The sequence below is a fragment of the Pinus tabuliformis genome, chromosome 8 (genome assembly GCF_031772625.1).
Source record: "Pinus tabuliformis cultivar Carrire ecotype Pingquan chromosome 8, CPIR1, whole genome shotgun sequence".
In the NCBI taxonomy this organism is placed as follows: Eukaryota; Viridiplantae; Streptophyta; class Pinopsida; order Pinales; family Pinaceae; genus Pinus; species Pinus tabuliformis.
This window is the reverse complement of record NC_142294.1, coordinates 1009548154-1009563211: the sequence shown is the minus strand read 5'-3', so window position 1 is coordinate 1009563211 and position 15058 is coordinate 1009548154.

The following is a 15058-nucleotide window of genomic DNA, read 5'->3' as shown; positions in this document are numbered from 1 at the left end:
CGGGTGTAGACTCATAGGATTCACTTTCAGAGAGAGTGGTTTCGACCGAGGGTTGATTTTGGTTAGTCAGTTCTTCAACTAGTGAAGGACTTAGGGAGAGTTTCCTGTAACCAGATGGAAGTCACTATGGTGAAGTAGGATAGTTATCCAACACTCTTTTGGCTTCATCCAAAAAGGGAAAAAGGTGAAGGGAATGGTTACCTTCACATAACCTACATGGAATCCTGACCTTTCCCTTTTGTCCATGAACTTTACTATCACTAGTTGATGGTGTGTTACCAACATGATCTCTAGAGGTTGATGACACGGGATGGTGTGAATTGGAATGCCACTCTTTCAAGATCCAAGGAAAGTAAGGACAATTTTGATGAAAATGGTCTCCTGTACAAATTATGCATGGATATTTGAGTTTGGGAGCGACGGTTGCTTGGTTTCCCCCTTGCTGAATTGGCTTCTTCTTCTTCTCCTGCCCTTTCTTCTTCTTCTTAGCCACCTGGTTACTAGTATCAATACTTTCACCAAGCGAAGAGGAAGAAGGGGAGGAAGAAATAAATGAGGAAGAAGGAAAAGGGTCAACTTCAGGATCAACTGGAGGTTAATTTTTTCCAGTTGAAGGTGTACTCAATTGTGGAGAAATCATGAAATTTTGAACCAAAGAGGTTGAAAACAACCATAGTGGTAGGCCAATGGTAAGTCCTGGAAGGAACAATGTAGCCATATAAGGAGCAACAATATTTCTGAAATAAGGAGAAGGACTAGGATTCCCTTGAAAAGGGATTCCTTGATTAGTGGACTTCATATTTGTCTCCATATATCTCAACCTAAGATCAACTAAGGAATAGGGATGTTATTCGTAGTCAATTAATTTTAATGACACTTGGACACAACTTTGCTTTTTAAATATTTAAGAGTCGATAAAAAGCTAAAGACGACTATAGTCTCCTTCAATTTTTAATGAGCCTAAAAGAACAAGTGCTCAGATGGACCTCTTCTTTTAAAGAGTCGAAAAGGAACGAAAGTGACTACTCTGGAAAATCTAGATAGAGGGACTACCAAACCAATCGAAAAACTACAATATACACCTTGGTGATAAATTAAAAGTAAATTACCAAGGACTTATGTATGGCAGTCAATCTTCCTGAATGTTGTGTTCAGTGCATTGCGATCAATAAGGCGACAGAATCAGTTTCTTATGGATAAAGGATTTAAGCCTATTGTGGTCTCCCAATATATATGTGACAGTACATGGAGCACAAGTCCGTGCTAGCACTTGTCGCATCAAGGAGGAGGAATCACCCAACCTTCAATGAAAACAATAGCCACTAGCTTTAATGACGTCGGAACACGTCTCTAGCCTAGAACTCTAGGTGTTAAGTTCCAAAGCGTTGTTAGGTTCATTGAAATTCATTTTAAAGTTGATCTTGTTTAGAGTTTGCCTTTCAATGGTTCACCGCATGATGATGATCTGAAATTCCTAAAATGCAATCTACAATGATAAACAATCTTTGTTTATTTGGACAATGAAAATCCTAGCTACTAGGTAAAGAAGATAACAGTGATTTTAAGCAAAGAGCGAAGAGCACACACTAGTGCATTTCCCTAAATCATATTTTTGCACAAAAATTAAAAAATGCTAAATGCAAATGCATGTATTTTTTTTCGTTCTACTTAATGTGAAAAATGCCAAAAAGGAAAACTAAATGCAGCAAAGATCTGAAATATTTCACTCAAAATGACATTTTCGACAATTTCTTCTTCAAAAGAGAAAGGAAGACTCAATGAAAATTTTCAAATTTGAATAAAAATGCTTTCAAAACTTCGAATATAAACAAATCAAACCAAATACATGAAGAAAAGTTCAATCGATTATCAAGGGAAGGAAGAATTCACGACACTTCTCTTTTCGACACAAAACGACAATTATGACACTTTTTGCATCAAAGCGACAAATTGACTTAAACAACTTTTCGACAAAGGATTGTAAATGAGGAACAAATACACAAAAAGATTCACTAATACCAATGTAATTGAGGCTGATCTAAGTGATGCAAGTAAGCTTAAGTATAGAGGCACTGTTCGTTTTTAGCAAAACAACCAAACAAAACTGAGAACAAGGTCAAAAACCCTCAATTTCTAGATGGAAAAAGAGTTCAGTCAATCATCGCACCTAGGCTTCACAGAAACAAAGATGCATCGCACTTACTACACTCAGGAGGTGCGATGCATACTGAGTTATAGTGGAAGACAGTGCGATGTTCCAGGGAGTGCAACTGAAATGGGTTTTGTCTTAGATGTGCAACTGTTTTCAACGAGTTAGGTTGGGTTTGATGAACAATAAAGTGCAAAGTATGATGGAATGTCTTGAGAGGTTACTGAGCTACCAAAAGGGCATCTAGATGTTCTTGTAAGTCAAATTTTTAATTCATAAACTAAACCAGAGATTGACTGAAGCAGCATTCATCTACTATGCAATTGCAGAGCAAGAGCAGTTCAAAGGCTACCTGGCGGACTTTAGACTCTATCTATAGTTTATCAAATTGAACATAAAACAAACAGTAACAACAAACAAACATTTGTTCATTCCCCAGTGGAGTCACCAATTTGTTTCTAGGAAAACTAGTATTCCTAAAGAATGCTAGCCCGCTAGGTTTGGCAGCTACCCTAGAAACAATAGTTTAAAGCAATCCAATGATTTCTTCTGTGTAACAGATAAGAGAAAGATAATGGAACCAACCTAGAACTTCCCCTTAATCCCTTGCTTGATATCTCTCCCCTTTGATAGATCTTACAACTCCTCCCCATACTTAACATGCTTGGAGAGTACCTGCACAAGTACAACAACAAAGAACTGTCAAAGCATCGTGATCTATTACAACACAAACATTACAGAATCAGATATATAATGAACAAATGTTAACATTCACAATTGCAAAATCATATGGAAGAAAAATTGAAGAGCTTTATTAATAGAAAGGAGAATTACAACCTAGTTGTCTGATCTAGCATCATCCTCCTAGATTCAATCCTTCTTCACCTCATGTGACAGCAAGATCACACCAACAATACAATGCTCTTCTCCTCAATTACAAACTATCAGCACTTCCTTGCAATTCACAACATTCCAATCTCTATATTTCTTGGATGAGGGATCCATTTATAGATGTGTGCAAGGGTGTGAGTCATCCATGGGGTTTGATTAGTGTCATTCCACTTGTTACAGTTGATTCCATAAGAGAAGGGATTGGAGATTTTCTTAGATCTCTTATTCATCCTTGGGCGAATTCAAAGAGGCAAGTGGCATAGGAGAAGTTTCTGGAAGATTCCATGAGAAACCACCTAGCAAACTGTTTTGGACATTTGTCCATCCTCGCCCATCACACCCTATAGAAGGCCTAAATAGTATGCATCGCACCTTGGCAGTGTACCACTCAGTACGCATCGTACTTTTCCAGTGAAGCAGTCAATATGGTTCAATTTAGGCAATTTCTGGATGGTTTCTCAGATGGAACTTTTGGGGAATGATGTATTTAGATGACTATGTTCCTTTAGGGTATGAAAAAACTCTTTTAGGGGTTGATGAGCCCTAATACATCGACATATAAGTTTACGGTTGATGTACCCAAATATGTCTATAACACCATGACAACACGAGGCTAGCAAGTTGCAACAATGTGAGAGGCAGGGGAGTGTTGCACTGGTGCAAGATGGCACAAAGAGGTGTGCAACAGTGCGATATGCATGGAGTTGTTGCAACACTCCCCTACCTCTCACACTGTAAGAAGGAGCTTCAACATCAGGAGTGTTTCTATCCTGACGGAGATGTCAAAGTTGGGAGATCAGTTACTTACTTCTCAGTAACTGGGTTGTAGTGTAGAAGTTAGTAATGGTAGTGCTATGGGTAGCACGATGAGAGGGGTTGCAGTGCAGATGCAACAGTGGCAGCGACAAGGCCATGGGTAGCAACACAAATATAGAGGGAGTTGCAGTATGGATGAAGTAGTGGCAGTGGCAGGGCCATGGGTAGCAGTACAGGATGCAACATCGTAGAGGATGTTGGGCAATAGGCCTAGAATCAGCACAGGGATCGACGCTAGATGATCAGAGTGATGCTCAGTGAGGAGTATTACTAGAGCATAATCCTTGCTAAGAGGGAGTGTTGATTTGGGTTAGCATCAGATGTGCTCTAGCCACAAAAATTGGTGGAGGGGCTAAGGCACATGAAATATCCAATACCCAGAAAGGCTTTTGGCAGTTTCTAAATAGTTTGGGAGATACTAAAATAATTAATATTTTTAATGGATCCCCTAAGTCTAAACTTAGGGAAAATAAAATATTAATGTGAATTAATATAAAACCATGTTACAATGGTCCAAAAGTCATGAATCAAGCCAGATCTAATCTTAGCCATTGATTAGGGACTTAATCTCGACCATTGATTTGTCAACGAGAAAAGTATAAGAGGAGGCTTGAGGGTCACTTGGAGAATACACCAAGAGATCAATATTTCAACTTTCTGGGGATGGGTTTGCTGAGAAAGTTGAGAGAGTGATCAGAGTTGCAGTTGAGGGAAAATGAATACAGAATCATAGATGCAGAGATACCATCGGGAGGATCAATGCAGTAGCGAAGAGAGGGATGCAGAAGCAGCCAAAGGTTCACGCAGAGCCAGCCAGGGCTCATGCAGAGGCAGCCAGGAGCTGCGCAGTGCCTCAGAGGGCCAATGTGGGTGATGCAGAGGGCCAGAGGGCTGACGTAATGCCTCCAGAGGCTGACGCAGGCCAAGCCAAAGTGATGAGCTAGAGTGACGTTGGGCTAATGCTAGGCCAGAGAAAGGTTGACACTAGGGTTTCGTGGGGCAGATTGGAGATGTGGAGCTACCAGAGTGTTTATTTGGGTTTCAGCCGAAATATCTGCTTCTGAGAAGAGAGGTGCTACTGCCGAGATTTTTCTCTATTGGGTGAGCAGGATTTGGCACCCAGATTGTATTATGAAACTGCTTAATAAATCAAACCCTCAGATAGCTACACTGGTTTTCCCGCATTGGGTTTGTCCGAGGACATTAGTCCAAAAACAACGGTGTCACTTGTGTGCGTGTTTCTATTTCCTTCGGTTGATGATCTGTAATGTGTTGAGCATGTACTTGTATTTATTTCCAGTATTTACATGGTAAATAACTTGTTAATTAACAGAACATGTAGGTAGGAATAAATCAGTAAAGTGCATGAAGGGTTTCTAACGTGTCAGAATTAGAAATTCCAACTTTGCCAAGCACCTGTCTTAGCTATGCCAGACTTAACAAAAACCTTTATTGTGGAATGTGATTCCTCAAGAAATGGAATTGTTGTTTTAATGCAAGAATAAAAACCCATTGCTTTTGAAAGTCGTCCAATCAAAGGAAAGTATTTACACAAACCTATTTATGAGAAGGAAATGTTGGCAATACTACATGCACTAGAGAAATGGAGACCTTACCTAATGGGAAGACACTTCAAGATAAAAAAAGATTACGATAGTATTAAATACTTTTTGGAACAAAGATTATATTCAGAAGAGCAGAAAACATGGGTCACAAAGATGCTGGGTTATGACTTTGAAATCAACTACAAAAAGGGAAGAAAAATGTTGTTGCAGATGCACTATCAAGAAAGGATGAGAATGCGGAAGCATTCCTTTGTGCCATTTCTATTATCCAGCCCTATTGGATAACTGAAGCAAGGGATGAATGAAAGAATGATAAAGATATATGGACACTCATTCAAAAGTTGCAGCAAGATACCAATACATCTGATACATTTAGTTGGAAAGATGATTCATTATGGTACAAATATCGCTTATATATTTGTAAGAATTCCCAACTCAAGCAGAATATTATTTTGGAATTGCACACCTCCCCCTCATGAGGGCACTCAAAAATTTTAAATACTTACCATAGGGTTAAGAAGGTTTTTTTTTGGGATTGCCTTAAATATGATATTCAAAAGTTTGTGGCAGAATGCTTGGTTTTCCAACAAAATAAAGTTGAGACAATTAAGACCCCAGGTCTATTACAACCTTTAGCCATTCCAAGTCAGCGTTGGGAGGAGGTCTCAATAGATCTTATCATAGGTTTACCCAAGTCTGAAGGAAAGAATGTCATCACAGTGGTTGTTTATAGAATTAACAAGTATGCACACTTTTGTATATTATAGCATCCTTTTAAATCCAATACCATTACTACTGCATTTATGGAAACAATTCAAAAGCTACATGAAAACCCAAAGATTATTGTAAGTGACAGAGATCCCATTTTCACTAGAAAATTTTGGACGAAACTATTTTCTTGTCTTGGTACTCAATTAGATCATAGATCATCTTATCTTTATCAATCTGATGAGAAAACTGAGATAGTGAACAAATGTTTGGAAGGATATCTTCATTAAATTTTATCTGATAAAAAAACATAATGGGTCAAGTGGTTACCTCTAGCTAAATGGTGGTATAACACTTCCTTCCATACTGTAGCTAAAACGATCCTATTTATGGAACTTTATGGATATCATCTACCATCCATCAAATCATATTTAGGAGAAAATTTTAAGGTTAAAGCAGTGGAAGATCACATCGAGCATCAAAAAAAAGTTCTCCAACTCTTAAAGGATAACCTCACTTTGGCACAAAAGCGAATGAAACACCAAGCATATCAACATCACAGTGAAAGAAGTTTTGATGTAGGTGACTAGGTATTTTTACGGTTGCAACCATACAAGCAAATGTCCCTCAAGCAATCTAAGAAGGATAATAAATTATCACCCAAGTACTATGGTCCTTACAAGGTGTTGCAAAACATTGGTACTATGACATACAAATTGGAGTTGCCTGCATCTTCCTGACTACACCCAATTTTCCATGTTTCATGCTTAAAGAAGGTTATTGGTGACAAGCTCCTAGTTCAAACAATGTTTCCAAAACTTGATGAAGAAGTAAAAATCATATTTGATCCTGGAGCAGTCACGGAAGTAAGAACCCGACAACTACGAAATCTATTAATTTCAAAGTACCTCATTAAGTGGAAGAACTTACCTGCTGTTATGCAAGATGAGAATTTTGTATAGAAGCATCCAAAACTACTCAAGCATTGAGGATAGCAATTTTTTGAAGGAGAGGGGCATGTTAGGTCTCTATAATACTAGTGTATTCCCCTTATTATTATTGTTAGTGTAGCCTCCTATTGTTATTGTTGTGCCCATGTATCTCCCATGTTGTTATTATTGTGACCCATAGAAGCCCACTATTGTTATAGTTGTGCCCTTACATTATTATTGTTATGTAGGATCTGATTATATTGTGACCCCTGTGACCCCTTAGACTCCTATATATACCAAGTAGGTCTTATCATTTGTATCATCTAAGAATTGTTCATTTATGTAATTTAAAGGAGGTTCCCCCTCTAAGAGGCTAATTTCTAAGTTTTTGATCTATCTTTTCTTCTATTTTATGAGCTGGTTGGATAACATCATCACACATCACATCTTTCATTCATTGGTTCGTACACTACTTAAATTGTAGGGACGGGCAATCGAAAGTCTGAATCTATGAGCTACTGAAAGTTGTCATTCTACAGCTACCAAAAATTGTCTTTTTGTGATCTGTGAGCTACAAAAAATCTATGATTTGCGAGCTACCAAAAGTCACCATTTTGTAGCAACCAAAAATTGTCTTTCTGTGATCTATGAGCTACAAAAAATTTTTGATCTATGATCTACTAAAAGTTGTCACTTTGTAACTATTGAAAGTTGTCTTTCTATGATTTGCGAGCTACAAAAATTTACTTTTCTCCGAATTTGTTGACTTTTTCATATTGGAACCTTTGACCAAATTTGTCTATCTGTCTCTATTTGGATTGGTTTACACTTGGTTGATTTGGGAAATTCAATCTTTGACTTTGATTGGTTGATGGATGTATTGTATGGACTATGTATCTCTCTGTTGAATGCTTAATGACAATCTAACAGAAGAAGAATTTGAAAATGGATCCCCCCCTTGTGGAGTTTTTCCTTGGTCTTTGACCAAATCTTGTGTCTCTATTATTCTTGGTTATCTTATATTGTGCATTGGTTTACTGTTCTATCTACAATTTCTTATTTTTGCTTGAAGGTTAAATTATATTGAGTAAATTTGAAGAAGAATTGGAATAAGTGATTGTGTTAAGCATAAAACACTAGAAAAATTAACATGGAATCATAGTTGAGGTGAAGACAAGCCCAAAGAGACAAGAGGCTAAAACAATCATCTTTGGAAAAAAGCTAAAGGATCCTATTTGACATGGTCAAGATATCTACCTCTTACTTCAAGGATATAGAGAAGCTGGGTGACACATCAAATTTTGTTGCTTTGAAGATCAAGTTGGAAGTCATATTGGATGATAATGATGACTTGGAATATATGGAAAGAAAAATACCTAAGTTATCAGAAAATGCTTCTACTGCTACCAAGTCCAAATATGAGAAAGGGGATCTAAAAGCCAAGAAAATTCTTATAGATTATTTGAAAGATCATTTGCTTACTTATGTTGGAAAATTGAAGAAGTCTAAGGACATATATGATTAGCCATTGGGATGCATGAATCCAACATTTTGAATCATATTCTCTTTTTGAAGAATCAACTCAAGGACACTGATATGAACAAGGGGGAATCTGTGCAATCATATGTCATGAGGATATCCCAATTAAGGGATAAACTATAGACTAATGGAGAACCTATATTTGATAGAGAGCTAGTGCTCATCACTCTTAAATTCCTTCTATTTTGGAAACCTTCATTACTGCCATAATCAATAATGAGAAATTTCTGACATTTCATGAGATATTTGGAAAATGTACTCAAGAAGAAACCATGGTGATCTCCAAAGTGAGGATTCAAAATCATGAATAAGGATATCCTTATGAATTTGATTCAGAAGGCAAGAAGAGGAAGAGGAAGAGGAAGACCATCTAACTTTAGAAAGTTTGCTCTAGATTCCATGATTTCAATGGAAGATTAAAAAAGGAATTATCAAAAGTTTAACGTTACAATTGCCACAAGCATGGTCACTATGCTCAAGATCTCCCAGAAAAGAGAGATGATCCAAGGTCCAACTTCAACAACAAATGTGGCTTAAAAAACAATAGCTTTAATTAATGAAGAAGAGGTTATGATAGAAGATGGAGAGATGATAGAAGAATAAGAGATGCTCCTGATGATCATGGAGAAGTGTTAAAATTGGAAACTAGGGCCAAATTACACCTTAGGACTACTCATATGATGGATATGATTATTGCATTGATTCCTCTTTTCAAGAGGTCCAATTTTGATATAAAGATCATCTCATTTGGACAAGCAGAAGCGGAATTTTGAATTTATTCTCTCTCATCCACAAATTGTCAAGGTCGACCTCACTCAAATGTAGGCTGAAGAAGCCCAATGGATGTGTCTCCTCACCCTCAAAAAATTGTATAAATAGTAGTGGCATCTGTCCTCACTTGGACATCAATCATCACATCATTCTTCTCTCTCTTCTCTTGATTGGTTCATACAACTTGGCCAATCTCTCTCTCTCTCCCACATGTGGCATAAAAGGAGGATGAAAATTTCAGAAGTGTAGGCCAAAATTTTAGAGAAACAGACTAGCAATGACCAACGTTTACTAGGGCTTGTTTGACCATCTTTAACTTCGGTTTTTAGGGCATAATTTTAATTTTCCTAGGCTGAGTTGTTGGGAACAAAAAATGAGGTGTTTTGGGTAGTTTTACCAAAGTTGACCTCACCATTGACTTCAAATTTGATCGCAGAAAATCATAGTAGTATTTTTTTCTCCTTTGACCGAACTGTTTTGAGCTGACTTTGAACTCTTGTTCAGAATAAGTTTGACTTGGGTTGACCGAGTTGCATTAAGGATGTGTCGCTGCTATTTTGACCAGCATTGAATTTCTGGTTAGGGCTGAAGTTTGACTGTAGTTGACTGCAGATTTGACAGGGCTATTTTGGACAAGTAAATTTGATATTTGTACTCTCTCTCTCTGTGCTCAACTATTGAATAATAATAAGAAGATTTGATTAAAGGGTTTTCCCCACATTGGGGTTTTCCTTGGCATCCACCAAATCTTGTGTTCTCTTGTCTTGGCTTGTCTTATGCACTTGTTTTTATGTTCTATCTGCATTTACTATTAATGTGATTAAGTTAACATGATTTCTATTGGAAATATTGGAAATTTTCATTGGGATGATAAGAAACATTGAAGTAAATTATGCTAAAGCATAAAACATACCATTGTTATCTAAAATTAACATGGTATCAAAGCTCAGGTGAAGACAAAGCCCAAGCAAGAGTGAAGAGAAACAATTGCTAAGGAAAGTTGTTGGACTAAAATTTGGAACTAGTCCCAATGAAAAATACATCTTACTTCAAATCCGAGGACAAGCTTAAGGGAAAATACTACTATCATTCATGGAAGATGTCTCTAGATTTAAATTTGGAAGAAAATTATGCCATGGACAATATCAAAGAAAGACTAGTGGATCCTCCTTCAAATTCATCCATAGTTGTACAAACAAAGTATAAGAAAGGTGAGGTTAAAGCTAAGAAAATTATTTTTGATTCTATTCACAAGCCTTTGGTTGCCTATATTTATGATTTGGAAACATCTAATGAGATGTATGACAAGTTGGTTGGGATGTTCAAAGTAAATAATGCAAATCAAGTTCTTTTTCTCAAGAACAAGTTGAAAGACATCAAGATGGATAGAGGATAATCCATTCAATTCTACTTCATGAGGATTACCGAAATAAAGAATGATCTCCTATCTATTAGAGAAGTCATTGGTGATAAGGAGCTCACTCTTATTGCAATTGGAGGCCTTACAAGAGAATGAGATCTGTTTAACACTACCATCCTCAACAATGATAGGATTCTGGGATTTGATGAATTATTGGCTAGATGCACTCAAGAAGAAATAAGGATGATGGAAAGAGACAAGCCCCCAAATGGAAACAATCCTATCGCCTTCTCCGCTCATTCTAAGAGGAAGAATAATGCTGGTCTAAGAAGACAAGATCAAGGGTTCAAGATGAGATTCAAAGAAGGAAGAAAAGGAAGATGCTTCAATTGAAACATGTTTGGCCACTTCGCTAGAGAGTGTCCTCACAAGAAGGATACTCCAAGAGATGATGACAATTATAACAACAACTTCAAAGGCAATGAAAATAAAATGAACAATAGGTTAAACAAAAAGGGAAAGAGGAATGCTCCCACTGATCGAAATGGAAATGGTCGTCCTCCTAAGAAGTCGAGAAACTCCGCGTATGAAGAAGTTAATGTTGTAAATCAAAAATAATTTTATCTTATTTCTGCCCTCACCACCGCCTCTCCTATAGATACATTGAATCATTGGTTGATTGATAGTGGTGCCTCAAGGAACTTCACTAGGCGTAAAGAGGCTCTCTCAAACTTGATTGAAATGAAGACAAATATGGAGATTATACTTGGGGATAATGCCACTTATCCCTTGAAAGGAATTGGTATTGTTACTCTTAACTTAAATCAAGGTCAAACCTTTTATTTTCAAGAAGTGTTGTATGTACCTTATCTAAAAACGAACCTGGCAATGGAAGATAAAGGTTTCAAGGTGACATTCATTGATGGGAAGGTTCTTGTTTGGAAAAGGAACTGAAGAGATGAATTCACTCTTGGATTCTGGGTTGAAGGTCTTTATGAGGTTGGAGGAAGTCTATTAGGTGCAATGAATTGCAATACTTCTCTTCAATCTAAATTATGGCATCAAATATTTTTTCACCTTCATTACAAAGCCTTACCTGATGTAAGGAATATGGTCACAGGTATGCCATAATTAAACTTATATCATGAAGGTGTTTGTCAGGGTTGTGTAGCTGGAAAACATACAAGGGGACCATTCCCCTCAAGTCAAAGACAAACTACTGATTTTCTTCAACTGGTCCATTTTGATCAAGTATGTTTCCTGTGACATATTTGGGTGGATATTTGTACTGTGTAATTTTTGTGGATGACTTCTCTTGCAAAACATGGTTCTATTTCTTGAAGAAAAAGGGTGAAGTGTTCAAATGGTTTTTCTCTTTCAAATCCTTGGTCGATGTTAGGTCCCTATAATATTAGTGATTCCCCCATTACTATAATCATTTTAGCCCTTATTGTTATTATTCTACACCTATTGTCCTGTTGATGCCTCGAAAATCGCTGCAACAACATCGGGGATAACCACCCGGTCCGGACCTTAGTACAACTCCTTTTCCGTATGGAATAGTGGCTCCGACTGGGGATAATGGGACCAGTTTCCCAGAAATAGATAAACGGGATGGATGGATGATTATAAACTACACTAGCGATAAGCGAATAACTAAAACTATTGACAAGAATATAATAACTATGATCTACCCCGGGGACTTATTGAGCTTTTAAAGTGCAGCGCTTGATGATCCGTATCTATAAACGGGCATGTAGATGACTCCATTTGACAGACATGGATGTTATTCTGTTCATGGTTGCTATGCCTAAATAGTTAAGCAAAACGATTAAGGCGATATTACCACACTTTATCATTTATATCATTGTCACATGCATGATTAAAATAAAAGGCACATCGTAAAACATCCAATAGTGGAATGAATAAAGATCTGCTGTTACAGCGCATGCATATAATCAACAATAGCAAGAATAATCACATAACAATTCATATAAAAGGAATGAATTCAGACATAGATAGAAATACCCTATGAGCTGCTTGACACTCCCAAATATCAATTGCTATTTGTAGTTCTTCCTTCAACGCAAAAACACCCTCAACAACGAAAATAGTGCACAATTGCATAAAGAAGCTTCCTTGTTAAATTAAGAACAATTGGCCCAGTTTCATAAAAGAATATTGACTGAAGCGCAATAGTGCAAACTTCAGTCTTTTAAGTCTGTTACAAAACTTTACGACCCTTTCCAAAACAACGAAAGGGTCTATAAATACTAAACTAATCTAAATATCTAATAAACAGAAATCCTACATAATTGGCATCAATAACTTATGATCCTATTTCCCAGAGCGATCTGGCAATCGGCGGTATGATTCATCAGATAGGCTGCTTGCCTTTAAACCTGAGCTGACTTGTCGCAAGCATTGGCTCTACTTCAGGCGGTTTGTTGAGACGCGAACTGAGCTGGGCAGCATAGGTGGCATCCTGAATGTCGGGAATTATACACCTGATTGCATCTGTTAAACACTTAAGGGCGACTCTCTGTGTGTGCGGATTAATCAGGAAAAGCCAATATGCATCGAAGGTCAAACTGTTAACTCCAGCGATCAATCTCCCCTTTTCCTCCAAATCAGGATAACACGTTTGCTCTAACATGTTTGCTGTTGTCATCTTTCCTGGCGTACATTGGGAAATCATATTCACTAATTAGAGAGTGTTGTTAACCAGATCAACTGCTGGAGGTTGATTTACATCTTGAAGCTGCCCTTTCTGCTTTCATCACCTGAGTGTGCCATTTTGTGAAAAGTATGTCTTTATATGTTTCTGAAATCTTGGGAAAATTTGCTTCTCTCCCTTGATCAGAATCTTGCCAGTCAAGATATCTAGTTATGATCTCTTCGGCCTGGTCTAACTCATTTTTTACCTTCTCTACCTGCTGATTTATGGATGTCGTTAGCTCACACAATGGCTCTGCCTGAGCGATTTGTTGACACAGGAGCCTAATCTGTGATATTAATGCATTGTTGATTAGTGATGCTTCCTTTATGAATTCTGCCACTTGTGAAGTGCCCTTTGCTTTTTCGAGCTGTGATGACAATTGAGCTATTTGCTCATCCTTTGTTTTCATCATTTGCTCATTCGCTGCTCTTAATTGTTCCAATGCCTCTAACAATTCCTTTTGTTTCTGGATTGCGTTTTGGTCGATCCTCTGCCTTTCTTCTTGCAATTGCTGGGTTAATTGATCATTCATTTGCTGTTGTGCCAACAAATGCTCCTCTGTTTGCGCTGCCTTCTGCTTTGTCTCGGCCAATTCTGCCTGTAGTGCAAAAACTTCTTGGTCCTTAGTCTTCAATAGAATACTTACCTCCGATGCCTTGTCGATTGTTGCTACGGAATAGGCTCCTACATACTGTGACAGCTTTGTTAGGTCATCGGAGGGGTCCAATTCCTCCTTCCATACTACATTACCCGTGACTGTTTGGTCTGGAAAGATAGAAGGTTGATCAGTCCTTCGTCTTTTCCTTGATCGCTTTACAACTTCTCTATGCCTCGGGCTGTAGAAAACATCTAGGGGAGGAATATCCTCTACCTGGAGAATGATTTGATCAGAGGGGTCCTTTGGAATTATCTCAACATCCTTAGAAATGGGTGGGCCGCTGGTTCCACTTAGAACCAGAGGTGAAGTGATGTCCTGTGTATCATTTGTTTTGGAAGTGCCCCCATCTTTTGAACATTCCAATCCACTGATGATGGAATGAAACTGCTGCCATTCCTGGAGTAGTTTGGGGTCTATGGTAGTGTCCACATTGATATCGGTGGTGGTTTGTTTCTCCTTTTTGGCTTGGGACTCCTCCCGTTCTTTTTCCTGCTCTTTTCTCAGCTGTTCCTCTTGTTCTTTCCTCTGTTGTTCTTCTTGTGCTCTCTTCTGACTTTCTTCTTTTTCTTTTCTCTGCCTTTCCTCCTGTTCCTTTTTATGATCCTTTGTTACCACCAGAGGTTCCTTTGATTGTTGCCGAATAGGCCCGCTTGATGATGTCGTCGGGGTTGTTGCTAGTAAATCTAGAGGCAGAGTTTGCAACCTCTGTTCTCTAAGCTTATTAAACTCAGTCAGCCCTTCATCATTATATTTCATTCGAGCAAGTTCTTTAGCTTGACCTATTGTTTCAGCTGCAACGAATAGGTCATCAAGCAAATCTTCTTTGTGCTCAAATTTTGTCAATTTGGCTTGTTCCAGTGCATTGTAGGCAACTTTGCTTGGATCATATGGCCTGTTTGGGATAGTCGCTAGAGTTAAAGATTAAAGCTTTGTGGCTTCCTTTTCTGCAT